This window comes from Sceloporus occidentalis, unplaced genomic scaffold, assembly GCF_023333645.1.
Source record: "Sceloporus occidentalis isolate IW3139 unplaced genomic scaffold, rSceOcc1.0.p SCAF_11, whole genome shotgun sequence".
In the NCBI taxonomy this organism is placed as follows: domain Eukaryota; kingdom Metazoa; phylum Chordata; class Lepidosauria; order Squamata; family Phrynosomatidae; genus Sceloporus; species Sceloporus occidentalis.
The window spans coordinates 9,210,001-9,229,747 of NW_028316991.1; positions in this window are offsets into that span (position 1 = coordinate 9,210,001).

A 19,747-nucleotide genomic window follows, 5' to 3' on the forward strand; every position below is an offset into this window, starting at 1 on the left:
ATACACACACACACACACACACATTTTCATATAAGTGTGTGTATATGTTGGCAAATAATAGGGAACATTTTTAATTGTGGTTAGAATTAAACAACAGTAACAGTTGTTGGGTGAGGGGGGAAGATAGAGGATAGATATTAGGTAGAAAGTTGAGGGAAAGGGAGTCTAAACACCAATCACAGGTGTGTAGTGTTATTCCTACAATGCTGGGTTTACACATGTGTCAAAAGATAAACCAAATGCAAACAGACCAACCTATTTTTGTCACTGTATAACCAGTTAAATCTAATCTCTATTATCTATACAAGTGTAAAACAAATGCTGTAGGGTGCCCTTACCCCCAAGGACACCTATGTTAAATATTTTTGTTACACAGACACTGCAGTCATTGTATGCACTTTAATGCGTATGATAATGGAGTGCACCCCCCCCCCATATGCACTGTCCTCCTCCCACCGCGATTTGCTGTAATATTATGTATTTTTGAGTTCCAGAACTATATTACCTGATAACGCCATTTATTTCAATGGAATTAATATTGTCTAGCAATCTCTTAACTAGGGCCACAGTATCTGTAAGTGCGTAAAGGTTAATTTTTTTGATAACCCCCCCTTAAACCCCCCCCCCCAAAAAAATACAATAGCAGACTTATGGGGTAATTGTCTTTAAAATAAGGCTAGAAAGATTTTATTGCATTTGCGAGAGTTGCTTGTATACCGCAGTATTATTGAAGCTGTCAAAAACAAATCACCTTAAAGCACAAAATCAATGCCTGTCCCATCTGGGATGTGAGTTGTCATTACAGATAAAGTCATATCTAGAACGATCATGAAGGGTGGCTGGAATACCTAAACAATGAAAGCATAGCAAATATATACTACAAAGAAGGGTAGCAAAATATATACAGAGACATTTCAAGTAGTAAAGTCTACCAGCCAAGAGTTACTAGATTTCCAAGTTTAACGTCCACAGATGTATCTGCCCCATATTTTAACATCAAAGAGGGAATCCTACTTTCATAAATAACTAACGCTTTCTGTCAACCGGCCCACCATATCTTAGTTTCATGCCCTTGGTACATCCCTTTCTTTTTTGGTGTTTTTAGGATAAACACTGCAAAAAATCATCATCAATCCCAAAAAGCAATTAATATGAAACCCCCGAATAAGAATATCTCTGGTTAAAGGCAAATGGTTAAAGTTCTCAATTGACACAGCGATGTCTAAATATAATTTCAAAACAATTGAGAAGAATAAAAAAATGATAGACATAGGATTTTTCACAGTTAATGTATATTCGATCTAGAAAATAACATTGTTGGAGTAAGTGTGTCACTATCAGTGATAAAATACTACCGTACAAAACATTTCATCTAAGCTTTTAGACTATGGCCTTCTACCCTGTACTTTGTAGAATCACATTATGTATATAAAGGTTACTTTCATACCACTTCTCTCTTTGTCTTTCTGCCAACCTATATATGTCAAGATTAAAAATTTTTTTTTTTTACAATGTATAGTGAATTTCATATACAATTTCAATTTGAACTGATTGAAAAAGCTATGAAATTATGTCTTTTTTATTATGTGCTGCTATCTTGTTCTGAATTATTTGTATTTCTACCATTGTCTGGGAAGAATACATTTCTGAAGCTCCATAAAAAAAGTTTGATAATGTTCTTTAGAAAATCATATGTTTTAAAGAATGGTGGCAGTAATAAATACATTTTATTTTTTATTCAACCGTGTTTGCTGTATTTACTTTTGCTGTATTTAGTTTTTGATTGTGGTTCGAAAAGGTGAGGAAAAAGCACTAGTAGAAGTCATACAAATATACTATATATGTAATATATATAAGTAAATATGTCTTTTAGCCCGCAGGCATATATCATTATTATTACGAGGACTGATTCACTAAATCTTGAGTTAAGCGTTAACATGACAGCATGATGCCACCATATGACATGACATCACATCTTAACCTACAGAACTATATCACAGTTGACATCATCATACAGCACCTCCCAGCATTCATATTATATGTCATATTTTGGGGCAAGCTTATACCCAGACTTTAGGTGCTCAAATAGCTATGTATATGAATTATATTTAAAAGAAAGTCTAAGGATATTACTAATTTGTAAAGAAAATTGCTATATTTCTTTTTAAATATTAGTAATCACCGTGACACACTTATATACATAACAAACAAGGCACAATGTATATCTGATTAAGATAGAGGGACCAAGGGAAGTATGAAACTGGAGGCATTGCACCTTTAGGAAATACGTGTAACAGGATAATAGAAAATAGTACTCTACAATCCTCTTTTAGAACATTTTCCTTATAAAATGTTTCAATATTTTTGGAAAAGCAAATCAACATCTTTATAAGGGAGGGGTCACAAGGTTCCAATTACACTTCAGCAAATGCACACTCAGCAAATACTGGTATTAATACAAGTGAATTTCTTTAATTTTGTGAAAAGACCGGCCTTTTTGTTTTACACTTTACAAATCACAGAACTACAGCTATAAATGGGAATTAAAAATATTTTATTTGATAACTATGCTTTCTTAAGCAGATAAACTTTTTTTTCCCCCATCATCATTAATGATGTATTTCATATATTTCACCTTTTCACTTTTGACACTTCAAGGCTGGTGGCATGTGGCTTCCTACCGAATAAGTGGCACGCTGCAAGAGCATGGCACACAGACTCAATTTGGCGGCCACTGCCCTTAAAGTGCCAGGGCCATTTAGGCATCTGCAGTCAGGCCCTGGTCGCTTGTATCAAGTGGCTTCACACTCAAGAACCAGATCATAAGCTAAGAGTAAAGATGGCACTGTCCCACTGGGTGCATCACTAAACATGAAAAAGGGGAATCATGACGAATGAATATATGGTAAAAAGAAAAAAAAAAGCTATGGTCACTAGGATGTCAGAACATATACCGTATTTGCTCGATTATAAGACGAGGTTTTTTTTCAGAGCAAATGCTCTGAAAAATACCCCTCTTCTTATAATCGGGGTCGTCTTATAATCAGACCTTAGTTATAAGGTCTGACTATGAGACGACTAAGATCCAGATCCCCCGCAGCTGCAGGGGACCTGGATCCTCCTGTCTCGCCCCCCCACTTACCGGTACTTCTGAGTCCCCGGTGTGTAGCTGGGGCAGCGTGTAGAACTTCCGCAAAAAGCAGGAAGGAGGTGTGGCTAGCAGCGGAGGTTGTCTGCGTCCATCGCGCAGACCTTCCCCGGCTGTCAGAGATCAGAGTTCCCCGCACCGGTGCTGGGAACTCTGATCTCTGACAGTCAGGAAAGGTCTGCGCGATGGACGCAGACAACCCCCGCTGCTAGCCACGCCTCCTTCCGGCTGCAGCGTAAGTGCGTGGGATCTACACGCTGCCCCGGCTACATGACAGGGAAGTCAGAAGCACCGGTAAGTTTGGGGGGGGGGTAGTGTTAAATGGGGGGCATAAGGCATTTCTGGAGGCAGAGTGCTCTGTGAAATGCCTTTTAACCCCCTTAATGCCACTCTGCCTCCAGAAATGCCTTTTTAACCCTCTATACGCCACTCTGCCTCCTGAATGCCTTAAACCTCCCTATATGCCACTCTTCCCCATAATATGCCTTTTAACCCTCTAAATGCCAGAGTGGCATATAGGGTTAAAAGGCATATCATGGGGCACAGTGGCATTTAGAGGGTTAAAAGGCATATCATGGGGCACAGTGGCATATAGGGGGTATGAGGCATTTCTGGGGCAGATGTGCATAACTGGGGGGCAGGTTGGAAAATAGAAGGAAATAAAACCAAAATATTTTTCTCAATCATAATTTTTATTTAAAAACATTTTTTTAGATGAACTAACATTTACTGGTAAAACTTTTTTCCTATAGGGTCGTCTTATATTCAGGCTTTTTCTTTTTTTCCTAAATTAATATTCAGATTTGGGGGGTCGTCTTATAATCAGGGTCGTCTTATAATCGAGCAAAAACGGTATATCGTCTGGCTCATAATACATGTTAATTTGTAATGCTGCAATAAAAAAGAAAGTGCTAATAAAAAAAAATAACTGCACAAAGACAACCATACATTCAACAGCAGAATTAAATACAGCAGACAAACACAATTACTGCAGCATAATGACAACGTTTTCCATAAGTCAACCTGCACAGCGCCAATATGTAGTCAGCATTACTCTACCAAAAGACTCCCACATATTGGCCTAGCAGAAACAGTATGAAAATAGTCAGTAATCTCATTTAGCTTTAAGCACAAAAGCACTGTTGTGTATTTTTCTTTTCAGAACAATGTCAGAATGCATCTAGTTCTTTTGCTGGAATTGTGTTTGCTTTTTAATGCATTATACTTCTTGTTTCTTGAATAAATTGAACTGCTAACTAAATGATAAAAAGAAAAGTATATTTTCATTATGGTTCGACGGGTACATATCAACATTCCTCAGACTATATTGGAGGTATGTTCTTTAGAAAAAGTCAATTAAAAATATTGGGCATTCTATTGGAGCCATTTAAGAGTATTAGCAGGCCACTATAATCAAATCTTTACTAATGGTCTGTTAATATATATTTATGGCGATCGCTTCCTGGACCTAACTCAAAAGAAAGGTCTCTTTCGCACATTCAGTGTCTTGAGTGTAGAACTTTGGGACGTGACACCATATCCGAGCGTGTCACCTAAGGACAAACAACGCAGGAGAACGCGTACAATAAAGGTCTAAATTCCCCACTGAGCAGCAGCATACTAGGGAACCTGATCACTCAATATGCCAATCTGGCCCTGGTAACACAAGGGCTTTCTGGTCAGATTAGGCCAGAATATGTCACTGATTAAAGAGCCAATATTTGAAGAGTCTCAGCTCATCTGGAAAGTTCCCAGTCATTCACATGGCTAAACATTATCTGATATCAATATTCAATACCATTGTTTTGAAAAATTGTACTGTTTACCCTTTACAACATAGATACAAATACAAAAACTTAGATACAAATAGTTTGTATCTAAAGGAAGACTGTAATATGAGCTGATGCTGTAGACACCTTTGCTACATTTTGTAGGATTCATTGGTTCATCCGTGTAATGCTCAACGGATTCCATGCTCCCCCCCTATGTAATAAAATAAATTCCATGGTTTCTGCTGTTGATCTTAACACAATTTAAAGGCTTGATGACCCTTCTTAAGTCATTATTAATGGAAAAACATCTTTTTTTTTTAATCAAATATTTCACTTTAATTCTACTTATTATTACCCTTTGGTAAGGCAGCCCACTCTGTCAACTTTCTCAAGGCTTTAAGGATAAAGTTCCAGCAAGTGCATCGTTTAATGCAAATAGTTAGAACATCTTAATATTTGACACATCACGCAAAGCTTGCAAGTATGGCAGTATCAGACAACATGTCCAAACAATGTCTACAAATAAGAACAGAAGACGCTCAATTCTTAGTTATTTTGGTTATATTAGTTCTAGGTCAGTGACGTACGTCTCTGCCCTGCTCGGTTACTCTCTTTGAGCCTTTTGCTATATTTCACTTAACTGCAAATAAATAATTCATGAGGGTATGGTGTTTTGTGAACAGTCCAAGTAGTGGGAACTAGGCCAAAACTAGGGTCGCTATGGAGACTTCCATGCACCTAGAGATTCATTCTTCTGAGTTGGGTTGAACAGAATGAAGCATCCGTGATAACATGAGCATAAAAAAAGATCCCAGACACTTCTCTTATATGGAGCAGAGTAATGAAGAAGGCATTAATATTATTTCAGGTAACTGAAGGCATCATATATTAAATAAAAATGTATTTTTCCACTTTAAGGAGTAAACATGGAGAGAGTGAATATTTTCTTCTCTGGCAATTAATTACCTTCTTTGAGATATATGTAAACGATTCATATTTCTTAAAACAGAGAATGTTAACCCCTGTGATCTACACTACATCAGAAATATTGGAGGCTGTGTTTAAAAAGAAATTTTCATTGCACCACTTATACCACTTTACACCAAAACTGCTCTTCATACGTAACTTCTATCATATGGTAATAACCCAGAACAAAGTAGACCCTTTGCAAGATCTCTGAAATGGCCATTACACTTGTCCCAATGGTTCTAAGGTTAAAGGGCCAGACTTCAAAGGTTCAAGCTGAAGCTTTCTTTATGCACTGGCAGTAATCTTGGCTCATCGCTATCCATGGCTCAGTTTAAGGGGAATAAATTGCTTTATGTTTTTAGCTCAGCTTGTGTTCTGGCTCTAAGAGCAGAGGCTCCTTTAAGTAGGTTTACATCAAGGCTGCATTTAAACCTGGGTTGGTGATTTATTTTTAATAGGCATCCAAGAGCCATATGCTTCCCCTGAGAGTCAAACCCTGACTTGTTAGCAGGCGTTACTCTGCCTGTGAAGCTTGCCTTCCTCTGTTCCACATGTTCAAAAACTCAAATCTTGCATGTTACTCCTACAGGAATAAAAAAAAGACACTCCAGGAGTGAGCAGTATTCATTTATATGCTCCAGATCTTGCTCCAGATCTTATCCACTTACTAAACTCCAGCCATCATCAATAGTATAACCCTAATGTTTACTGTCTAAAGGGTGTGTCTTTTTACATATAATGCATTCTCTATTGTGTGATTTTCTTTCAATGTCTTCAGTACTTAAAATTAAAATACTGCTGCATTTAGTTGAAATTTCAGGCAAACACAGTTTAGCTGTATAAAGAATGGTAAATACAATAAACAAATAATAGTAAGAAATAGGGTAAGAAAGGCCATATTGATTTCATTCAACCAATGAAACATATTACAATCCAACATATTTCACTGTTCCCCGGCCAAAACTGGCATGGAAATCAGATGAACGGGGGCGATGTATTGTTGCTGTGGAGCTGCAGCTTCTTCTAAAGGTAAGTGTTATTTTGAGCTAAAGAATGCATATTAAAGTACTTAAAAGGTAATTTAATATGGTATCTTGTTTGGTGGGTCTGTATGAGGCACCGGAGTGTTCCTTTAAGTACCTAAAAAATTTACATGCTTTACATTACTTAATGTAAGCTATGACTAAAACATCCGACTGGAAGAACCAAGTTAAGAAATCTTGTATTGTGTATTAAATATCACGGTTAACCGTTCTTAAAACCCATCCAATCCAGGCTATAATGGGAAATACCTCATTCAATGACCTTTCTCTATTTTGAAGGGTATATTTAATTTTCATCCACTGAAGCCAATATTTATCCCGTTGTGTTGATTCACTGAAGTGGAGAAAGGGTGTATCTGTCAATTTTATTATACCTCGGTGACAGCCTTTCCTATTTCACAATGCATTTTATAGCCCAGTGGAACTGTGATAAAATACTAAATGGGTAATGCAGAATTGTGGAAAGTCTAAGGACAAAAATCCCAATGAAAATATGGACACGATGCTTTCACTACGACAACAATATTCAAAAATACACATAACAAAACTACAGATTGTAAAAAAAACATGCTGTTCTGAAGGCAAAGGGAGGTCACAAAAATATTGATTTATTTTAGATTTTTCTTCTGTTCACTTACTTTGCATATTGATAAAAATAAACTATTAACGTGTCTATTTTTGAAAGCATTCTTACTTTACAGTATTTTTCACACCTGCCTAAAACCTTTGCACATTTAAGTATTGAACTGAAGAAGAACAATGCTTTAGTCAGCCTCTCCATTCATTGCTCAGCCTAATTTAAACACAGAAAATATTTTAAGTGGGAGAATCTGTTTAGGTGGTGCCTGCCCTGTACCCTTTCTACTGCGTTATGGAGTCTTTTCTCAGCTTGCCACGATATACTTTGTCTTCTTTTAAAAGATTAATCAAAAGGCATTTGAAAGAAGGCTGGATTTTTCTTCATGGATTTATTTTTTGATGGCGAGGACCATAGTTGCTGAGCCTCTGAAATCTCTCACCTGTCACTCAGCTATCAAAAAGGAATCAAATAACAGAAGAGCTGTATGCCTGCTGCACGGAATCCTTTTGTCGGTGTGCAAAATGCTTTAATGGGATACAGAATTCTACTCACAAGGTTTGGCTGGAACACAAAAAAAAACCAACCGTTTTTCCATCTCATTTCTCTACTGAACCATTAAAGAGCCACAAGTATTAATAAATTGAAACCCCCCCACACACATTTACATATAAATACGAGTTCCCCATGGTTTTGACAGTAAAGCACATTAATGTTCTATGTACAACTGGCATAAAAAAATGTTGACAACAGCACTTAAAGACCAAGCTTTAAATTTGTAATGAATGGTTTACAAAGAGAACCATAGTTTAAACGAGTTGCTTGAAAGATTGGAGAGAGAGAGTGGATATGACAGAAATATTTGAAGAGACACTCCAGTATCCAGGGGATGGCTGGCACCCTTTTGCCCCAGAGGGGAAAGCTACAGCAAAGTGGCCACACGGCTCCTCCAGTAACACACATATGCATACACACTCACTGTCACTCACTGTCACACACACTTACACTAAAACATTCCTTACGAAAAATTACTGCAGTTTTTCTGAAGTAATACTGCAGTTTTTTGGACATGAAAAAACTGCAATACTGCACTTTTACTGCAGTATTACTGCACATTTTTTTTTATATTGCAAACCTACAGTTGTACTTCAGCTTTATTGCATTTGTACTTCCGTACAAAAATAACTGCAGTAAAACTGCAGTACAGTGAAGTACAAATGCAGTAAAACGTAAATGTGCAGTAATACTGCAGTAAATGTGCAGTATTGCAGTTTTTTCATGTCCAAAAAACTGCAGTAATTTTTTCCCACTCCACAATACCCCACTTTATCAATCATACCCCACACCTCACTCTCTTACACATCAGACCCTTGCTTGGAACTATTCCTTATACCTGCTCACATACTGTGCGAGCAGCCAAGGTATTACTGTGGGGGTCATGTAACATCATGTTATGTAACCCTATTGCTCTACTCCTAGAGAGGGCCAGTTCAACATTGAAGCAGCCAATCAGTAGGAGGAAAGTACTCCCATCGAAATCAATTGGAGCGCTTCCCTCCCATGTGCATGGGGGTCTCAATACTCCTGCCTTCACTGTTTACAGAGCCAGTGCTGGTGATGACTGGAAGTAAGTATATCAGTTGCAAGGAGATGTGTTTGCCTGAGCATATCTCTTGCATGGATATGAGATGGCCAAAGGAGCAAATGCAAAAGGGGTATTCTGCAGTATCCCCCTGTGCATTTGCAAGGGGGGTACAATGTAAGTATAAAGGAACTTCTCAGCTATCATATGCATTGAACCCATAGATGGGAGAAGTATATTTCAACGAGTGAGAAACACTAAGTGTTAACTGATTTAAACTTGAATGTCATAAGTTTTAACTATTAAAATATACTCAGATAAGTTCTGCATCATGCAGAGAGAGAGAGAGAGAGAGGCAAAAAGGTACCTGCCATTTGCTTGTCTCTTTAATGCTCCTTGTCATTTAAAAGATTATTCAAATACTATAGTTAGCTAGCAAGAGAGCCCCCTCCTATGTATTACATCACAGCAGTCTGAACAGCCACGACCACCTGCTCATTCACGCAAAACTAAAAATCTTTACACAGTGACGACCAGTGAGTGTGATTGAGTGAGGAGTCCTGTGTGATAGGTGTGATGAGAGCTTAAAGGTAATGCCTTTTCTGTGATGTTAGAGATGGGCAGGTTTAGCAAATGAAGACAGACAGGACTCAGAGGCCCCACTGAAACATTTTTAACATGAAAATACAGCAAAATATTTAAGATTAATTCCATATAAGTAGGTAATATTATAAAAATCTAGGAATGTTGGGAAAAAATGTCTATGTGGAATGGCACCTTTAATGTTAGTATTTTTTGACTGAAAGGGTGGTAATAGCTGAGTCAGTGGTGATACTGATCTCCAATATAATTTATAATTATTTTTGACACCATTATAAGAGTAGTAGAACAGCACTGAAAAAGACCTACTAAATATTGAAAATAAAATTGCCTTATTTTATAGAAGGTACAATTTTTAAGCTGATCCAGGAATTTTGAGAAAACATCATGTACTTTCTTAGATATATGGGTCTTCCTTCGCAGACCAGATCTCCCTGAAACAGATGAGCAGTGCAGCCGTAACTGTTTTTCACAGCTCCGGCAGCAAGAAAGCCTTATTTTTAGATTTAGTGAATGCGATTTTAAGTGTCCCCAGTATTTGAGAAAATATGGGTCTCTTACTAAGGGAGCCATGAAAGACTAGTAGCGCACTTTATCCTCTCTGTATTCTTGTCTGTGTGATTATGGTATTAGTATGCCCCTCTGAGAATAATGGAACAACACCCATTTATCTTGGAAAGCATATGTAGCTTCCTGAAAACTCCATCAAAAAAGACTTCAGATTCCACGTATACTTATATTTAGAATTGAGTGGTTCTTTAAGGATACTTTACACCTGCCTTTTTATGTTTGGATGGCTATTATGATGTTTTTGAACATATTTCATACAGGACGCAAGAACTGTATAAAACTGCTGGATTAAAGTACAGAAAGGTAGATTGAAAAGAAAACGAAACATTGTTACACAGTAAATTAGTTGCTGGAACGTAATTACTCTGTGTGTAAGAGTAAATTATAATTTATAAAAAATTATGAATGAGTATTATTAATGCTCTTTCTGATGTTGCATGTGGTTATAAACAGAGACGCATCATGGCCTAGGCCGACTGTGGCGGCAGGTCTGGGGCACGTGGCAGGCCCCCGGTGTCGCGCTGCAAAATGGGCTGGTTACAATGGAGATCTTTGATCTCCCCGACCTATTTACACCATGAAAACTGTGGTCGCTCAGCACAGCTTCCATAGACTGCATTAAAAGGTGCTGTGAGCCTTTCAGGAGAGCTATGCGCATTTTAATGGATTCTTGATGTCCACTGCAGGGTGGGGGGCTGCAAAGGTAAATACACCAGGTTAAAAAAACTGTGAAAATTCAGTGTGAATGGCAATTTTAATTACCGTATTTGCTTGAATATAAGACAAGGTTTTTTTCAGAGCAAATGCTCGTCTTATATTCGAGGTTGTCTTATAATCAGACCTCAAATAGAAGTCTGACTACAAGACTAAGATCCAGATCCCTGCGGCACTGTAGGGGACCTGGATCCTGCTCTCTGGGGCTTCTATGATGGAGCGCCGGCGTACTGGGCAGAAGCGGAGGTTGTCTGCTCGCATTGCGGAGACGTTCACCGGCTCCCACAGAGGAGAATCCACCGCAGCACTGGATCCTCTTCTCTGGCAGCCGGTGAATGTGTGCGCATCGCTGCTACCTGTAACTTCCACTGGGGCTTCTACTTCCGGTGCTCAGTCATAGAAGCCCTGGTGGAATGGCCAGGTAGCAGCGGAGGTTGTCTGCGCGTGTTGCACAGATGTCTACTGGGTGCCCCCACTAGCAGTGGCGACTCTAGAAACAATATATAAGGGGGGCACACAAGATACCACAGTCAAACTGGGGGGGCATTAATAATTTCCACCATTAAATCATACCACTGAAAAAACACACACACACACATATATATATATATATATATATATATATATATATATTGCCAAAAGTAATGTGCTATGGAATGATACTTTTGTTATTGGACAATACAATACTTGATCATTCAACATGGGAAGCCTGAAGCCACAATTTAGTAATCCTTGAAATCCTTTAAACACAATACCTTAACTTTTCCACTAAATGATTTCAGGGCCTAATATTAGTCCCTGCTGCCGAGATATATATATAAATATATATATAAATATTAGACCCTGCTGCCGATAGCAGGTATAGATCAACACATTAACACACAAACCCAGCTTTGCATGTATAGATCAATTGAAATTCACTTGTGATCTCAGCACTGAAGGTATATATCAAATAAACAGAATCAGACATACAAATCCTGTATTTGCAGGTATACAATAATAATATATGAAATGTAGCATTGCAGGTATAGATCAAATAAATACATGGAAACAGCATTGCAGGTATTAATCAACTGAACAAGACATACAAACCCTGTATTTGCAGGTATACATAAATAATGTATGGAAACATAGCATAGCAGATATGGATCTACAGAAGAACACACAAACCAAGCTTTGCAGGTACAGATCAATTGGAATTCACATAAAAACACGGCATTAAAGGTATATTTAAAACCCCCTAAATTACAGGGATAGATCACAGGTTGCACACCCCAACCACGCTGCCCACATAGAACCTGGCCAGCACCCAGATAACACACATAAGATTTGCCATCTTTGTCCCATATACACCCTGCCTGTGCCATCCTGTTCCCCAAGGCTCAAACATCCTGCTAGTGCCATCTTTGCCCTTCCACAATTATACATCTATGATACACACAATCACATTAACTCATGCTCTCCCTCATTCAGACAATTCATCCATTTTAAGAAACTACACCCCTTGAAGCTTCAAATGAGGGGCTACATGTATTTCTAGGACAAAAGTTGAGTGCACAAATAATGATGGAATATGTCGCTTTGGCTTGAAAATATGTTTTTTCTAACCATAGCGACATGTTCATTTGTGTCTTGCGCACTCCAGGTTTGTACTAGAAACATGTGCAGCCCCTCATTTGATGCGCCAAGGGATGTCGTTTTTGCAAATGTGTACTTTTTGTGCCATAATTTAACTTCCTACGTTAGCAGTAATGCCACGTCAAGGCTTCAACCCCAATTACTGATCATTCACACGCCTTTCATATCTCCATTCACTCAAAGAAGCACACGCCATTCTTTCCATACATTTACTCACAGTAACACACACACCATTCTTTCCCCTTACAATCCCAAAGAAATGATGGTAAAGGGAGAAGAAAAAAATCACTTTTACAGCAAAAATAAGTTTTGCAGTAAAAATGCAAGGCGCTGCAGGGATGATATGGTTACTCACGTACCACACAGGCTAAATGGCTGATATTAATAATATTTGCAGTTCATCAGGATTTCAAAAATTGCCTCCCTCTACCGTTGGCTAAATTTAACCCCATAATCAAAGGGATCATAGGATTAAAAATTAGTATCGGCCATTTTTAAAAAGGGAATGTGACTTTTTATAGCTATATGATCGCTGTGGTAACATTGGCTACCACAGTTATCATTTAGCTAGAATACTTAAACTTTTTTTTTTTTTTTTAAAGTTAAACTACTTTATGTTTAAATAATTTAATTTGGGGGTCTCTAGGCAATTTCGATCTTTTTTTATATTTTTATTTTTTTAACTTAATATTTTTTATTCTTTTTTTACAATCTATATACCGATTACCTTTCCAATGGTATATGTTGGGGGTATGTAGCTGCTTAGATGCCTGAGATACAGGCATCTAAGCAGCATGCCCCCATACCTCTTTAACTGACAATTGTCAGTTATTAATAAAGTTGCGTGGTGACGTCATCGCGTCATTGCGCGTGCCGTCACCGGCCGGATCGGGTGGCCCCGGTGATGCCCTTCAGTGTGAGGGGCAGATCGCCGGGGTAGGTGGTGATGGAGGTCCACAGACCTCCATCAAGGTAAGATAGTGCTAGTGACGGCATAGTGCCGTCGTTAGCACCTGACTGGGACTGCTAGCGACGGCACCATGCCGTCGTTAGCAGTCAAGGACTGTCCGGGGTGGTTACAAATTCGGCGGGGGGCAACAGGGGAGGCAAGGAATAACCTAGGGGGGGCAATTGCCCCCACTTGCCCCCCTGTAGCGACGCCACTGCCCACTAGACACCAGGGAGTCTAGAGCACAGGCGACAAGTCTGGGGATGCATTGGTAAATTGGGGCATATAGGGGGGTATAAGGCATATCTGGAGGCAGAGTAGCATATAGGGGGATATAAGGCATATCTGGGGGGCAGAGTGGCAAGCCGGGGGGCAGATGTGCATAACTGGGGGGGGCAGGCTTGCAAATAAAAGGAAATAAAAACGAGAAATTTTTCTCAATCATAATTTTTATTAAATATAAAAGGATAGTTTACATGTGAATTAATATTTACTTATCAACCTTTGAAGCAGTTCATTTGTATATAGTAACAGACCCGGCCTGGTCATCTGGTACACTGGGCAAAAAATGTAGCATATCCAGCTGTCAGCGGCACCTACACAGCTTTTCATCGTCAGTCTGGTCCTGGTGCTAAACATTTGTATTGTTAAAGGGCCATATATATACACACACACACACAGCAGGCATTAAGAGTGGCTTCACTTCCTTCCTTCACTGTTTTCACCATGATAACACCACAAACAAGAACAATATAGCACACCTAAATTATATATTCAAGAAATATAACCCAAAGTGGGCCACTCTGGAATGGCAAAAGAAATGTAAGCAAGTGTTTCTTTTCTAAATATCGAATTTATTTATTTTCAGCCAAAGAATGTTTATACAAGTTTGCTACTTGCAGGATTGAAATAGCTCTCCCTGCACTGCAAAAATATGAATTTGTTTGGCTGTGCATTTTTAAGCGATTTGGCTTTTCTGGATGTGTGTTTGCTGAGCTTGCAAAATGGCAGACTCTTTCATTTGTCAAACAGCAGGCAGTTTGCAATTCATCCAGAACGTTCCACTTCTTCATTTAAGAAATTATTCTATTTAAAAGTAAAAAATATCTTTGAAAGAACAGGCTTTTTTGCAAAACATTTCAACTCCAGCATAAGCAGTATTATAGTAATAGATTGTAAACTCACAAGAGCAGGGGCCTCTTCATCTGTACCTATATTTTCTTAACGTGGGTCAATATTATCATCATTTTTATATTTTGTCATGTTTAATGTAATTGTTAATTTCAATGTTTCTGTATTGTAATAGCGCTACAGAGTTTGCTGGCACTGTGTAAATAAATATAATTCTAAAAATTATAAATCACTGTCATTGTCTGCTCTGTTGTTTTGTCTACTTAGTCATGAGTTAAGACTTGGTTCATCTTGAGTGTCAAATTCCCAGCGACTGAACAGCACAGAAGAGTTGTTTTGACTTTGTTGCTTTAAAGCAGTCCTAGACTGGGGATGATGAAGTAGCCCTGGCCCTTTAGGGCCAAAGGCGTCAAATGGCGTACGTGCGGCTGATGGCTGGATATGAGAGATCACACGTTTTTATGCTTGTGTAGAGTGTGGCCAGACATATCCAGCTGGTGGCCACACTGCAGCACCAGATCTGGGGCAGAAGATCGGGTCAGTATCGGGTGATCCCAGCCAGCGACCCCCCAGGCATTTCCCCAGTGTACCAAATGGCCTGTCCAGGCCTACTCTAAAGATAAACTCCGGTGTGCAAGTTAATGGTGGGTTTATCCTGACTTTACACCCCTTCATTCCAAACATGCACAATTTCAATTATTCCTCAGAGGCAGACAAGTCAATACAATGTGGCTTTGTGTACAGGATAATATGGGGATTTATTATTTTTAGAAGCTATAAATTGTTCTGCCAGGACACCAATATAATGTTTGGGTTTGCCATTATGTAACTCAAGAGAAGTTTAAATGGAAGCATATTGTAACTGTGAAATTCTAAATCTGATGATTTCTTCAAATGTAGGAAATGAATGTAAAGATCTTTAGAATGCAACAAAAAACAATGTGTTATAATATAACTTTTTTAGGGGATAGAGATAATGTTTTAGGAGCTTGAATACATTTATTTATACATTTATAAAAAAGCATATAGTTCATTAAGATGCACATGTTGCTTTTCTAAGAAGCACAAGTTATTTATTTCCCCTTCTATGGCTCTTTAAATGCCTTAGCGAATAATCAATACTTTTAACTACACTGGATCCCAATGTCATAAATGTTCCTAGAAACAGCAAACTTTAGAATTTTTTTCAATCTGATTATGTTACGTATTCTAGATTGAAAGAACTTTACAGCATGTCCTTTTCCTAGCTTTGAGAGGCAGCTTTACTACCTCTTAAAAATTAGAACATTTAATTATGCAATTTTTTTTTGCAGTAATGATTGTACTGGATATACCTCCGAATACATCTATTTGACTAGATATACCTTCAAATTGTATTTCAGAAAGGAAAGTGCAATAAAAAAGATGCACATGGTTCCCTGACTTGTAACATTTCAGTTTCCTCTTTCTTTCCCATCACATCACTGTTTAAGGAGACATAATGGAACATAATGATCGCTGAAGTCTGGGTCTACAACCTTTTTTCTGAGCCCCCTTACTGATGCTTTTAGATTAAAATCAAAACTCTTGCTTCTAGTCAACTTTAAAAAAAAAAAATAGGAAAAATATATTTCATGCACGCAATTCGTTTATGGAATATATTAAGCTGTTATACGTGAAAAAATCTTCCATACCAGAAAAATAAATGTATCCGGTCTCTTTTTATTTCTATTTTATTCTAACAAACCCAATGCATCGAAGACTTTTTTTTTTTAAAACTATGGCCTATTGACCAACACTGGTTTCCAGGACCTTTCAAGGTTACCCTTTAGCCTGAATCACCTACAAACATACAATTTAGAGAAAGAATGTAAAAAAAACTGCACTAAAGTTTATTGGATTCTTCGGTTCATTTTACTGGATCCTCGCCCTTCAGTTAACTGCATACCTCTAACTCGCAGAAGGATATGGGCATTCAAAATTCATTCCTAGGCTCTACTTCACTACCTGTGACAATACATCCACAATAATGCAGAGCGGCTACAACTGATAGATGTCACAGAAAGGGCATCTGTGCGAACCTAATGCTATTAAATTTCGCCTTGATAAATTATTTCTCGTCGTCTCTGTATAATTAGTATCAATTGCTACCCAGACTAAAACATAACTGACGCTACAAAATAAAGGTTTGTCAAATGGCGTTTAAATACAAAACCAATGATATAATGCTATACTAGCCTCATATGTGCCTTCTACTGGATATACGGTGGGTAGAATGACTAGTGTCTCATCTGGCCCAATGGCAGAATACTGGACACTGCTACATAGTGTGAGGCCAAATACATAGTCTAATCTGTGTGAGCTTTCTGGGATATTTCTAACGCCACCACCAAGGGCGTTGATCCATCTGTCAAAGTAAATTTCACATAGGTATTTAGGGGCACGTACAAAAGACATTGTAAATACTTTCCAATGGTGCAGACTCCAAACATCAGCCAGTAACTGTAGTTTGAAGCCAGTAAATGATTGCCAGAATGGGGATTATCCATTAAAAAATTCTGATAAAGAGCATGAAAACAGGAATTATTACAATTTCAACAACTGGAATGTTCCACAGCATTGAGGAATATACAGTATAGGTCTAATGCGTATTATTATGTGCACAGTACAAATCTATGATAACAGCACCTGTACATATGTAAGATTCACATCTATTCAGATCAATAAAATAGCTTGATGCGCTTTATTGCAATCCATAAATAACAATCTACGAAAAAAAGGAATTTGACAGCAGATAATAGGCATTGGACCTATCTAGGCTGCCCATTTTTCCTGACGTAGACTTTCAAACCTCAGTCTTTGATCTTGTTTTTGATTCAGCACAGCTTTATGTCTAGCCTATGCATTTTTAAATTCACTCACTGGATTAGCCCCTACTGCTTCTCCTGGAAGGCTGTTCCATCTACCTACCACTCTTTTAAAGTAAAACATCCTTTCATTATATGTAAAGCTCTGACCCCCTAGTTTTAGTCTATGACCTCTTGTTCTAGCAACAGTTAAACAAACTTCCCTTCTATACTTTATTTAAATCCCTTTATGCATTTAAATGTTTTTATCACATCTCCCCACTCCCTTCTTTCCACCAAGATATATATTATTCTTCTATTATATTATTATTCTTCTATTATATTATAGCTCCTTTAGTCTTTCAGGATAATTTTTAAGCTGCAAAGCATTCATCGTTTTGGTAGCCCTCTCTTCCAGCTACTAATGCCTCTTGCTATATAACCCAGCACCCTGCTTGCCTTTTCTGATTAGGGTTCCAACAGAATCTTCACCGAGGGAGCACAGGACAAGAGGGGACAGCTGCCGCCAATGTCTTGGCTATGCTTCTGGTGGAGGTGGAAAATGTAAATCTGAATAAACATGCTAAACATAATAATAGCTTTAGATGTGTTTGAGTGTTCTTAGCTCAGAAATAATCCTTTGTGCAATGTTTTTAGCAATGGCAAAAGGTTCTTTACAAAGAAAATGTCCTTCTTTAGCAATACAAGGGAAGTATGAGGAGAGACTACCAGTGGTTGGTTGAATTAAAGTGCAATTAGCTTTTAGAAAAGAAAAAACACATTGCAGTGAAAGGGTTATGGCTCTCCTCTATTAGCAGTTTGAGTGATTCACAAATGTCACTGATGGTGAGATGTTAAATAGCTTGTTTGTGTTAGATCCATACTTCCAACATCCTAGCTACAAATTTTCCTTTTGAAGTCCAGCATGATGTACCCTTTGTCCCCAACTGTTTGGGTGTCAAGTTAATTTGATCCCAGGGTGTTTTATGATCTTCAGACTGAAGGCTGTTGAGTTGCAAAGAGGTGCGAAACAATTTGCAACACAAACGTTACCATCGGGCTCCATAGCACTGTTACAAAAGGTCCTAAACTAACATTAGAACCAACATTCCTAACAAGTAGAATACATACATATTATGAATATACAAAATAATGTCACTGGACCAAAGTAAATAGACTAACATAAGTGAAAATAAAATGGACAATGTCTTAAACGTACTAAGTTAAAAATATCACAAAATTCCTCCATGTCTGCTACCAACCCTACTGGACAGCTGTCAAAACAAATAATGATGTCCATACAAACATATGTAAAGTAACTAGTGTTATCTCACTGGGAAAACCAACTAGACAAGCTCATGAGATCCAGGAACGGGCAAAGAATAGTTGGGTTTTAAATCTCCCTTTCAACATCCTCAGACAAGCTTTGCCTCCAAAGAAAACATACTTGGAGACCTATAGTTTTAACATATTTTCAAAAATCTCTTAAAATGACCGGATATTTTAATTGTATGCCCATTTTGAATTGGCTGGAATCAAAACATCAAGGGAACATAAATTGTCTCAGATTCTTTGGTATTTGGGAACTTGATTCTTGGCAAGTGAACTGAGAGCTAGCAGTGAAATCTGGATGAATACGCCACTGAGTCATTTAGAACATGTTCCTCTCTCAGCTCTCTGAGTCAAAAACCTAAATGAAGTAAGTGTCGATCCAACATGACTGAACTAAGGCAATGCAAACAGAAGCTTGGTGAATAACGAATTTCCACAGTACTCATAGCACGTTCAGTCCAAATCCACCTAAACATATTTAAGCAAAAAAACAAGTACAGACAGAAGTAAAACAACTATATTGAATAATCAATGTTGGGTATTGGATATTCACTAAAGATGTTTTATTAGTTCTAGTCTTTTACCTACTTTTCTTAGAACTGTTTTTAATTAGTGTGATGCACTCTTATATAGTGGTTGGTCTCTAACTAAAAAATAAATCATTTAGGGCTCACAAATTACCTGCCTAACCAAATATTAGCTTGCAGATCCTTTCATAGTAATTGTGACTTTAAAACCACCCAGGACCCAGTAAAGGGAGAATTTCAAGGTAACCGTATCAATTGCATTCCCATCCAGCAGCGTTAGAGCAATACAATGAGATAAACTTATATATACATGGCCATACGCTTTACTTAATACAAGATAAGGCCAAGGACTGAATAAGGTTTGGGCAAA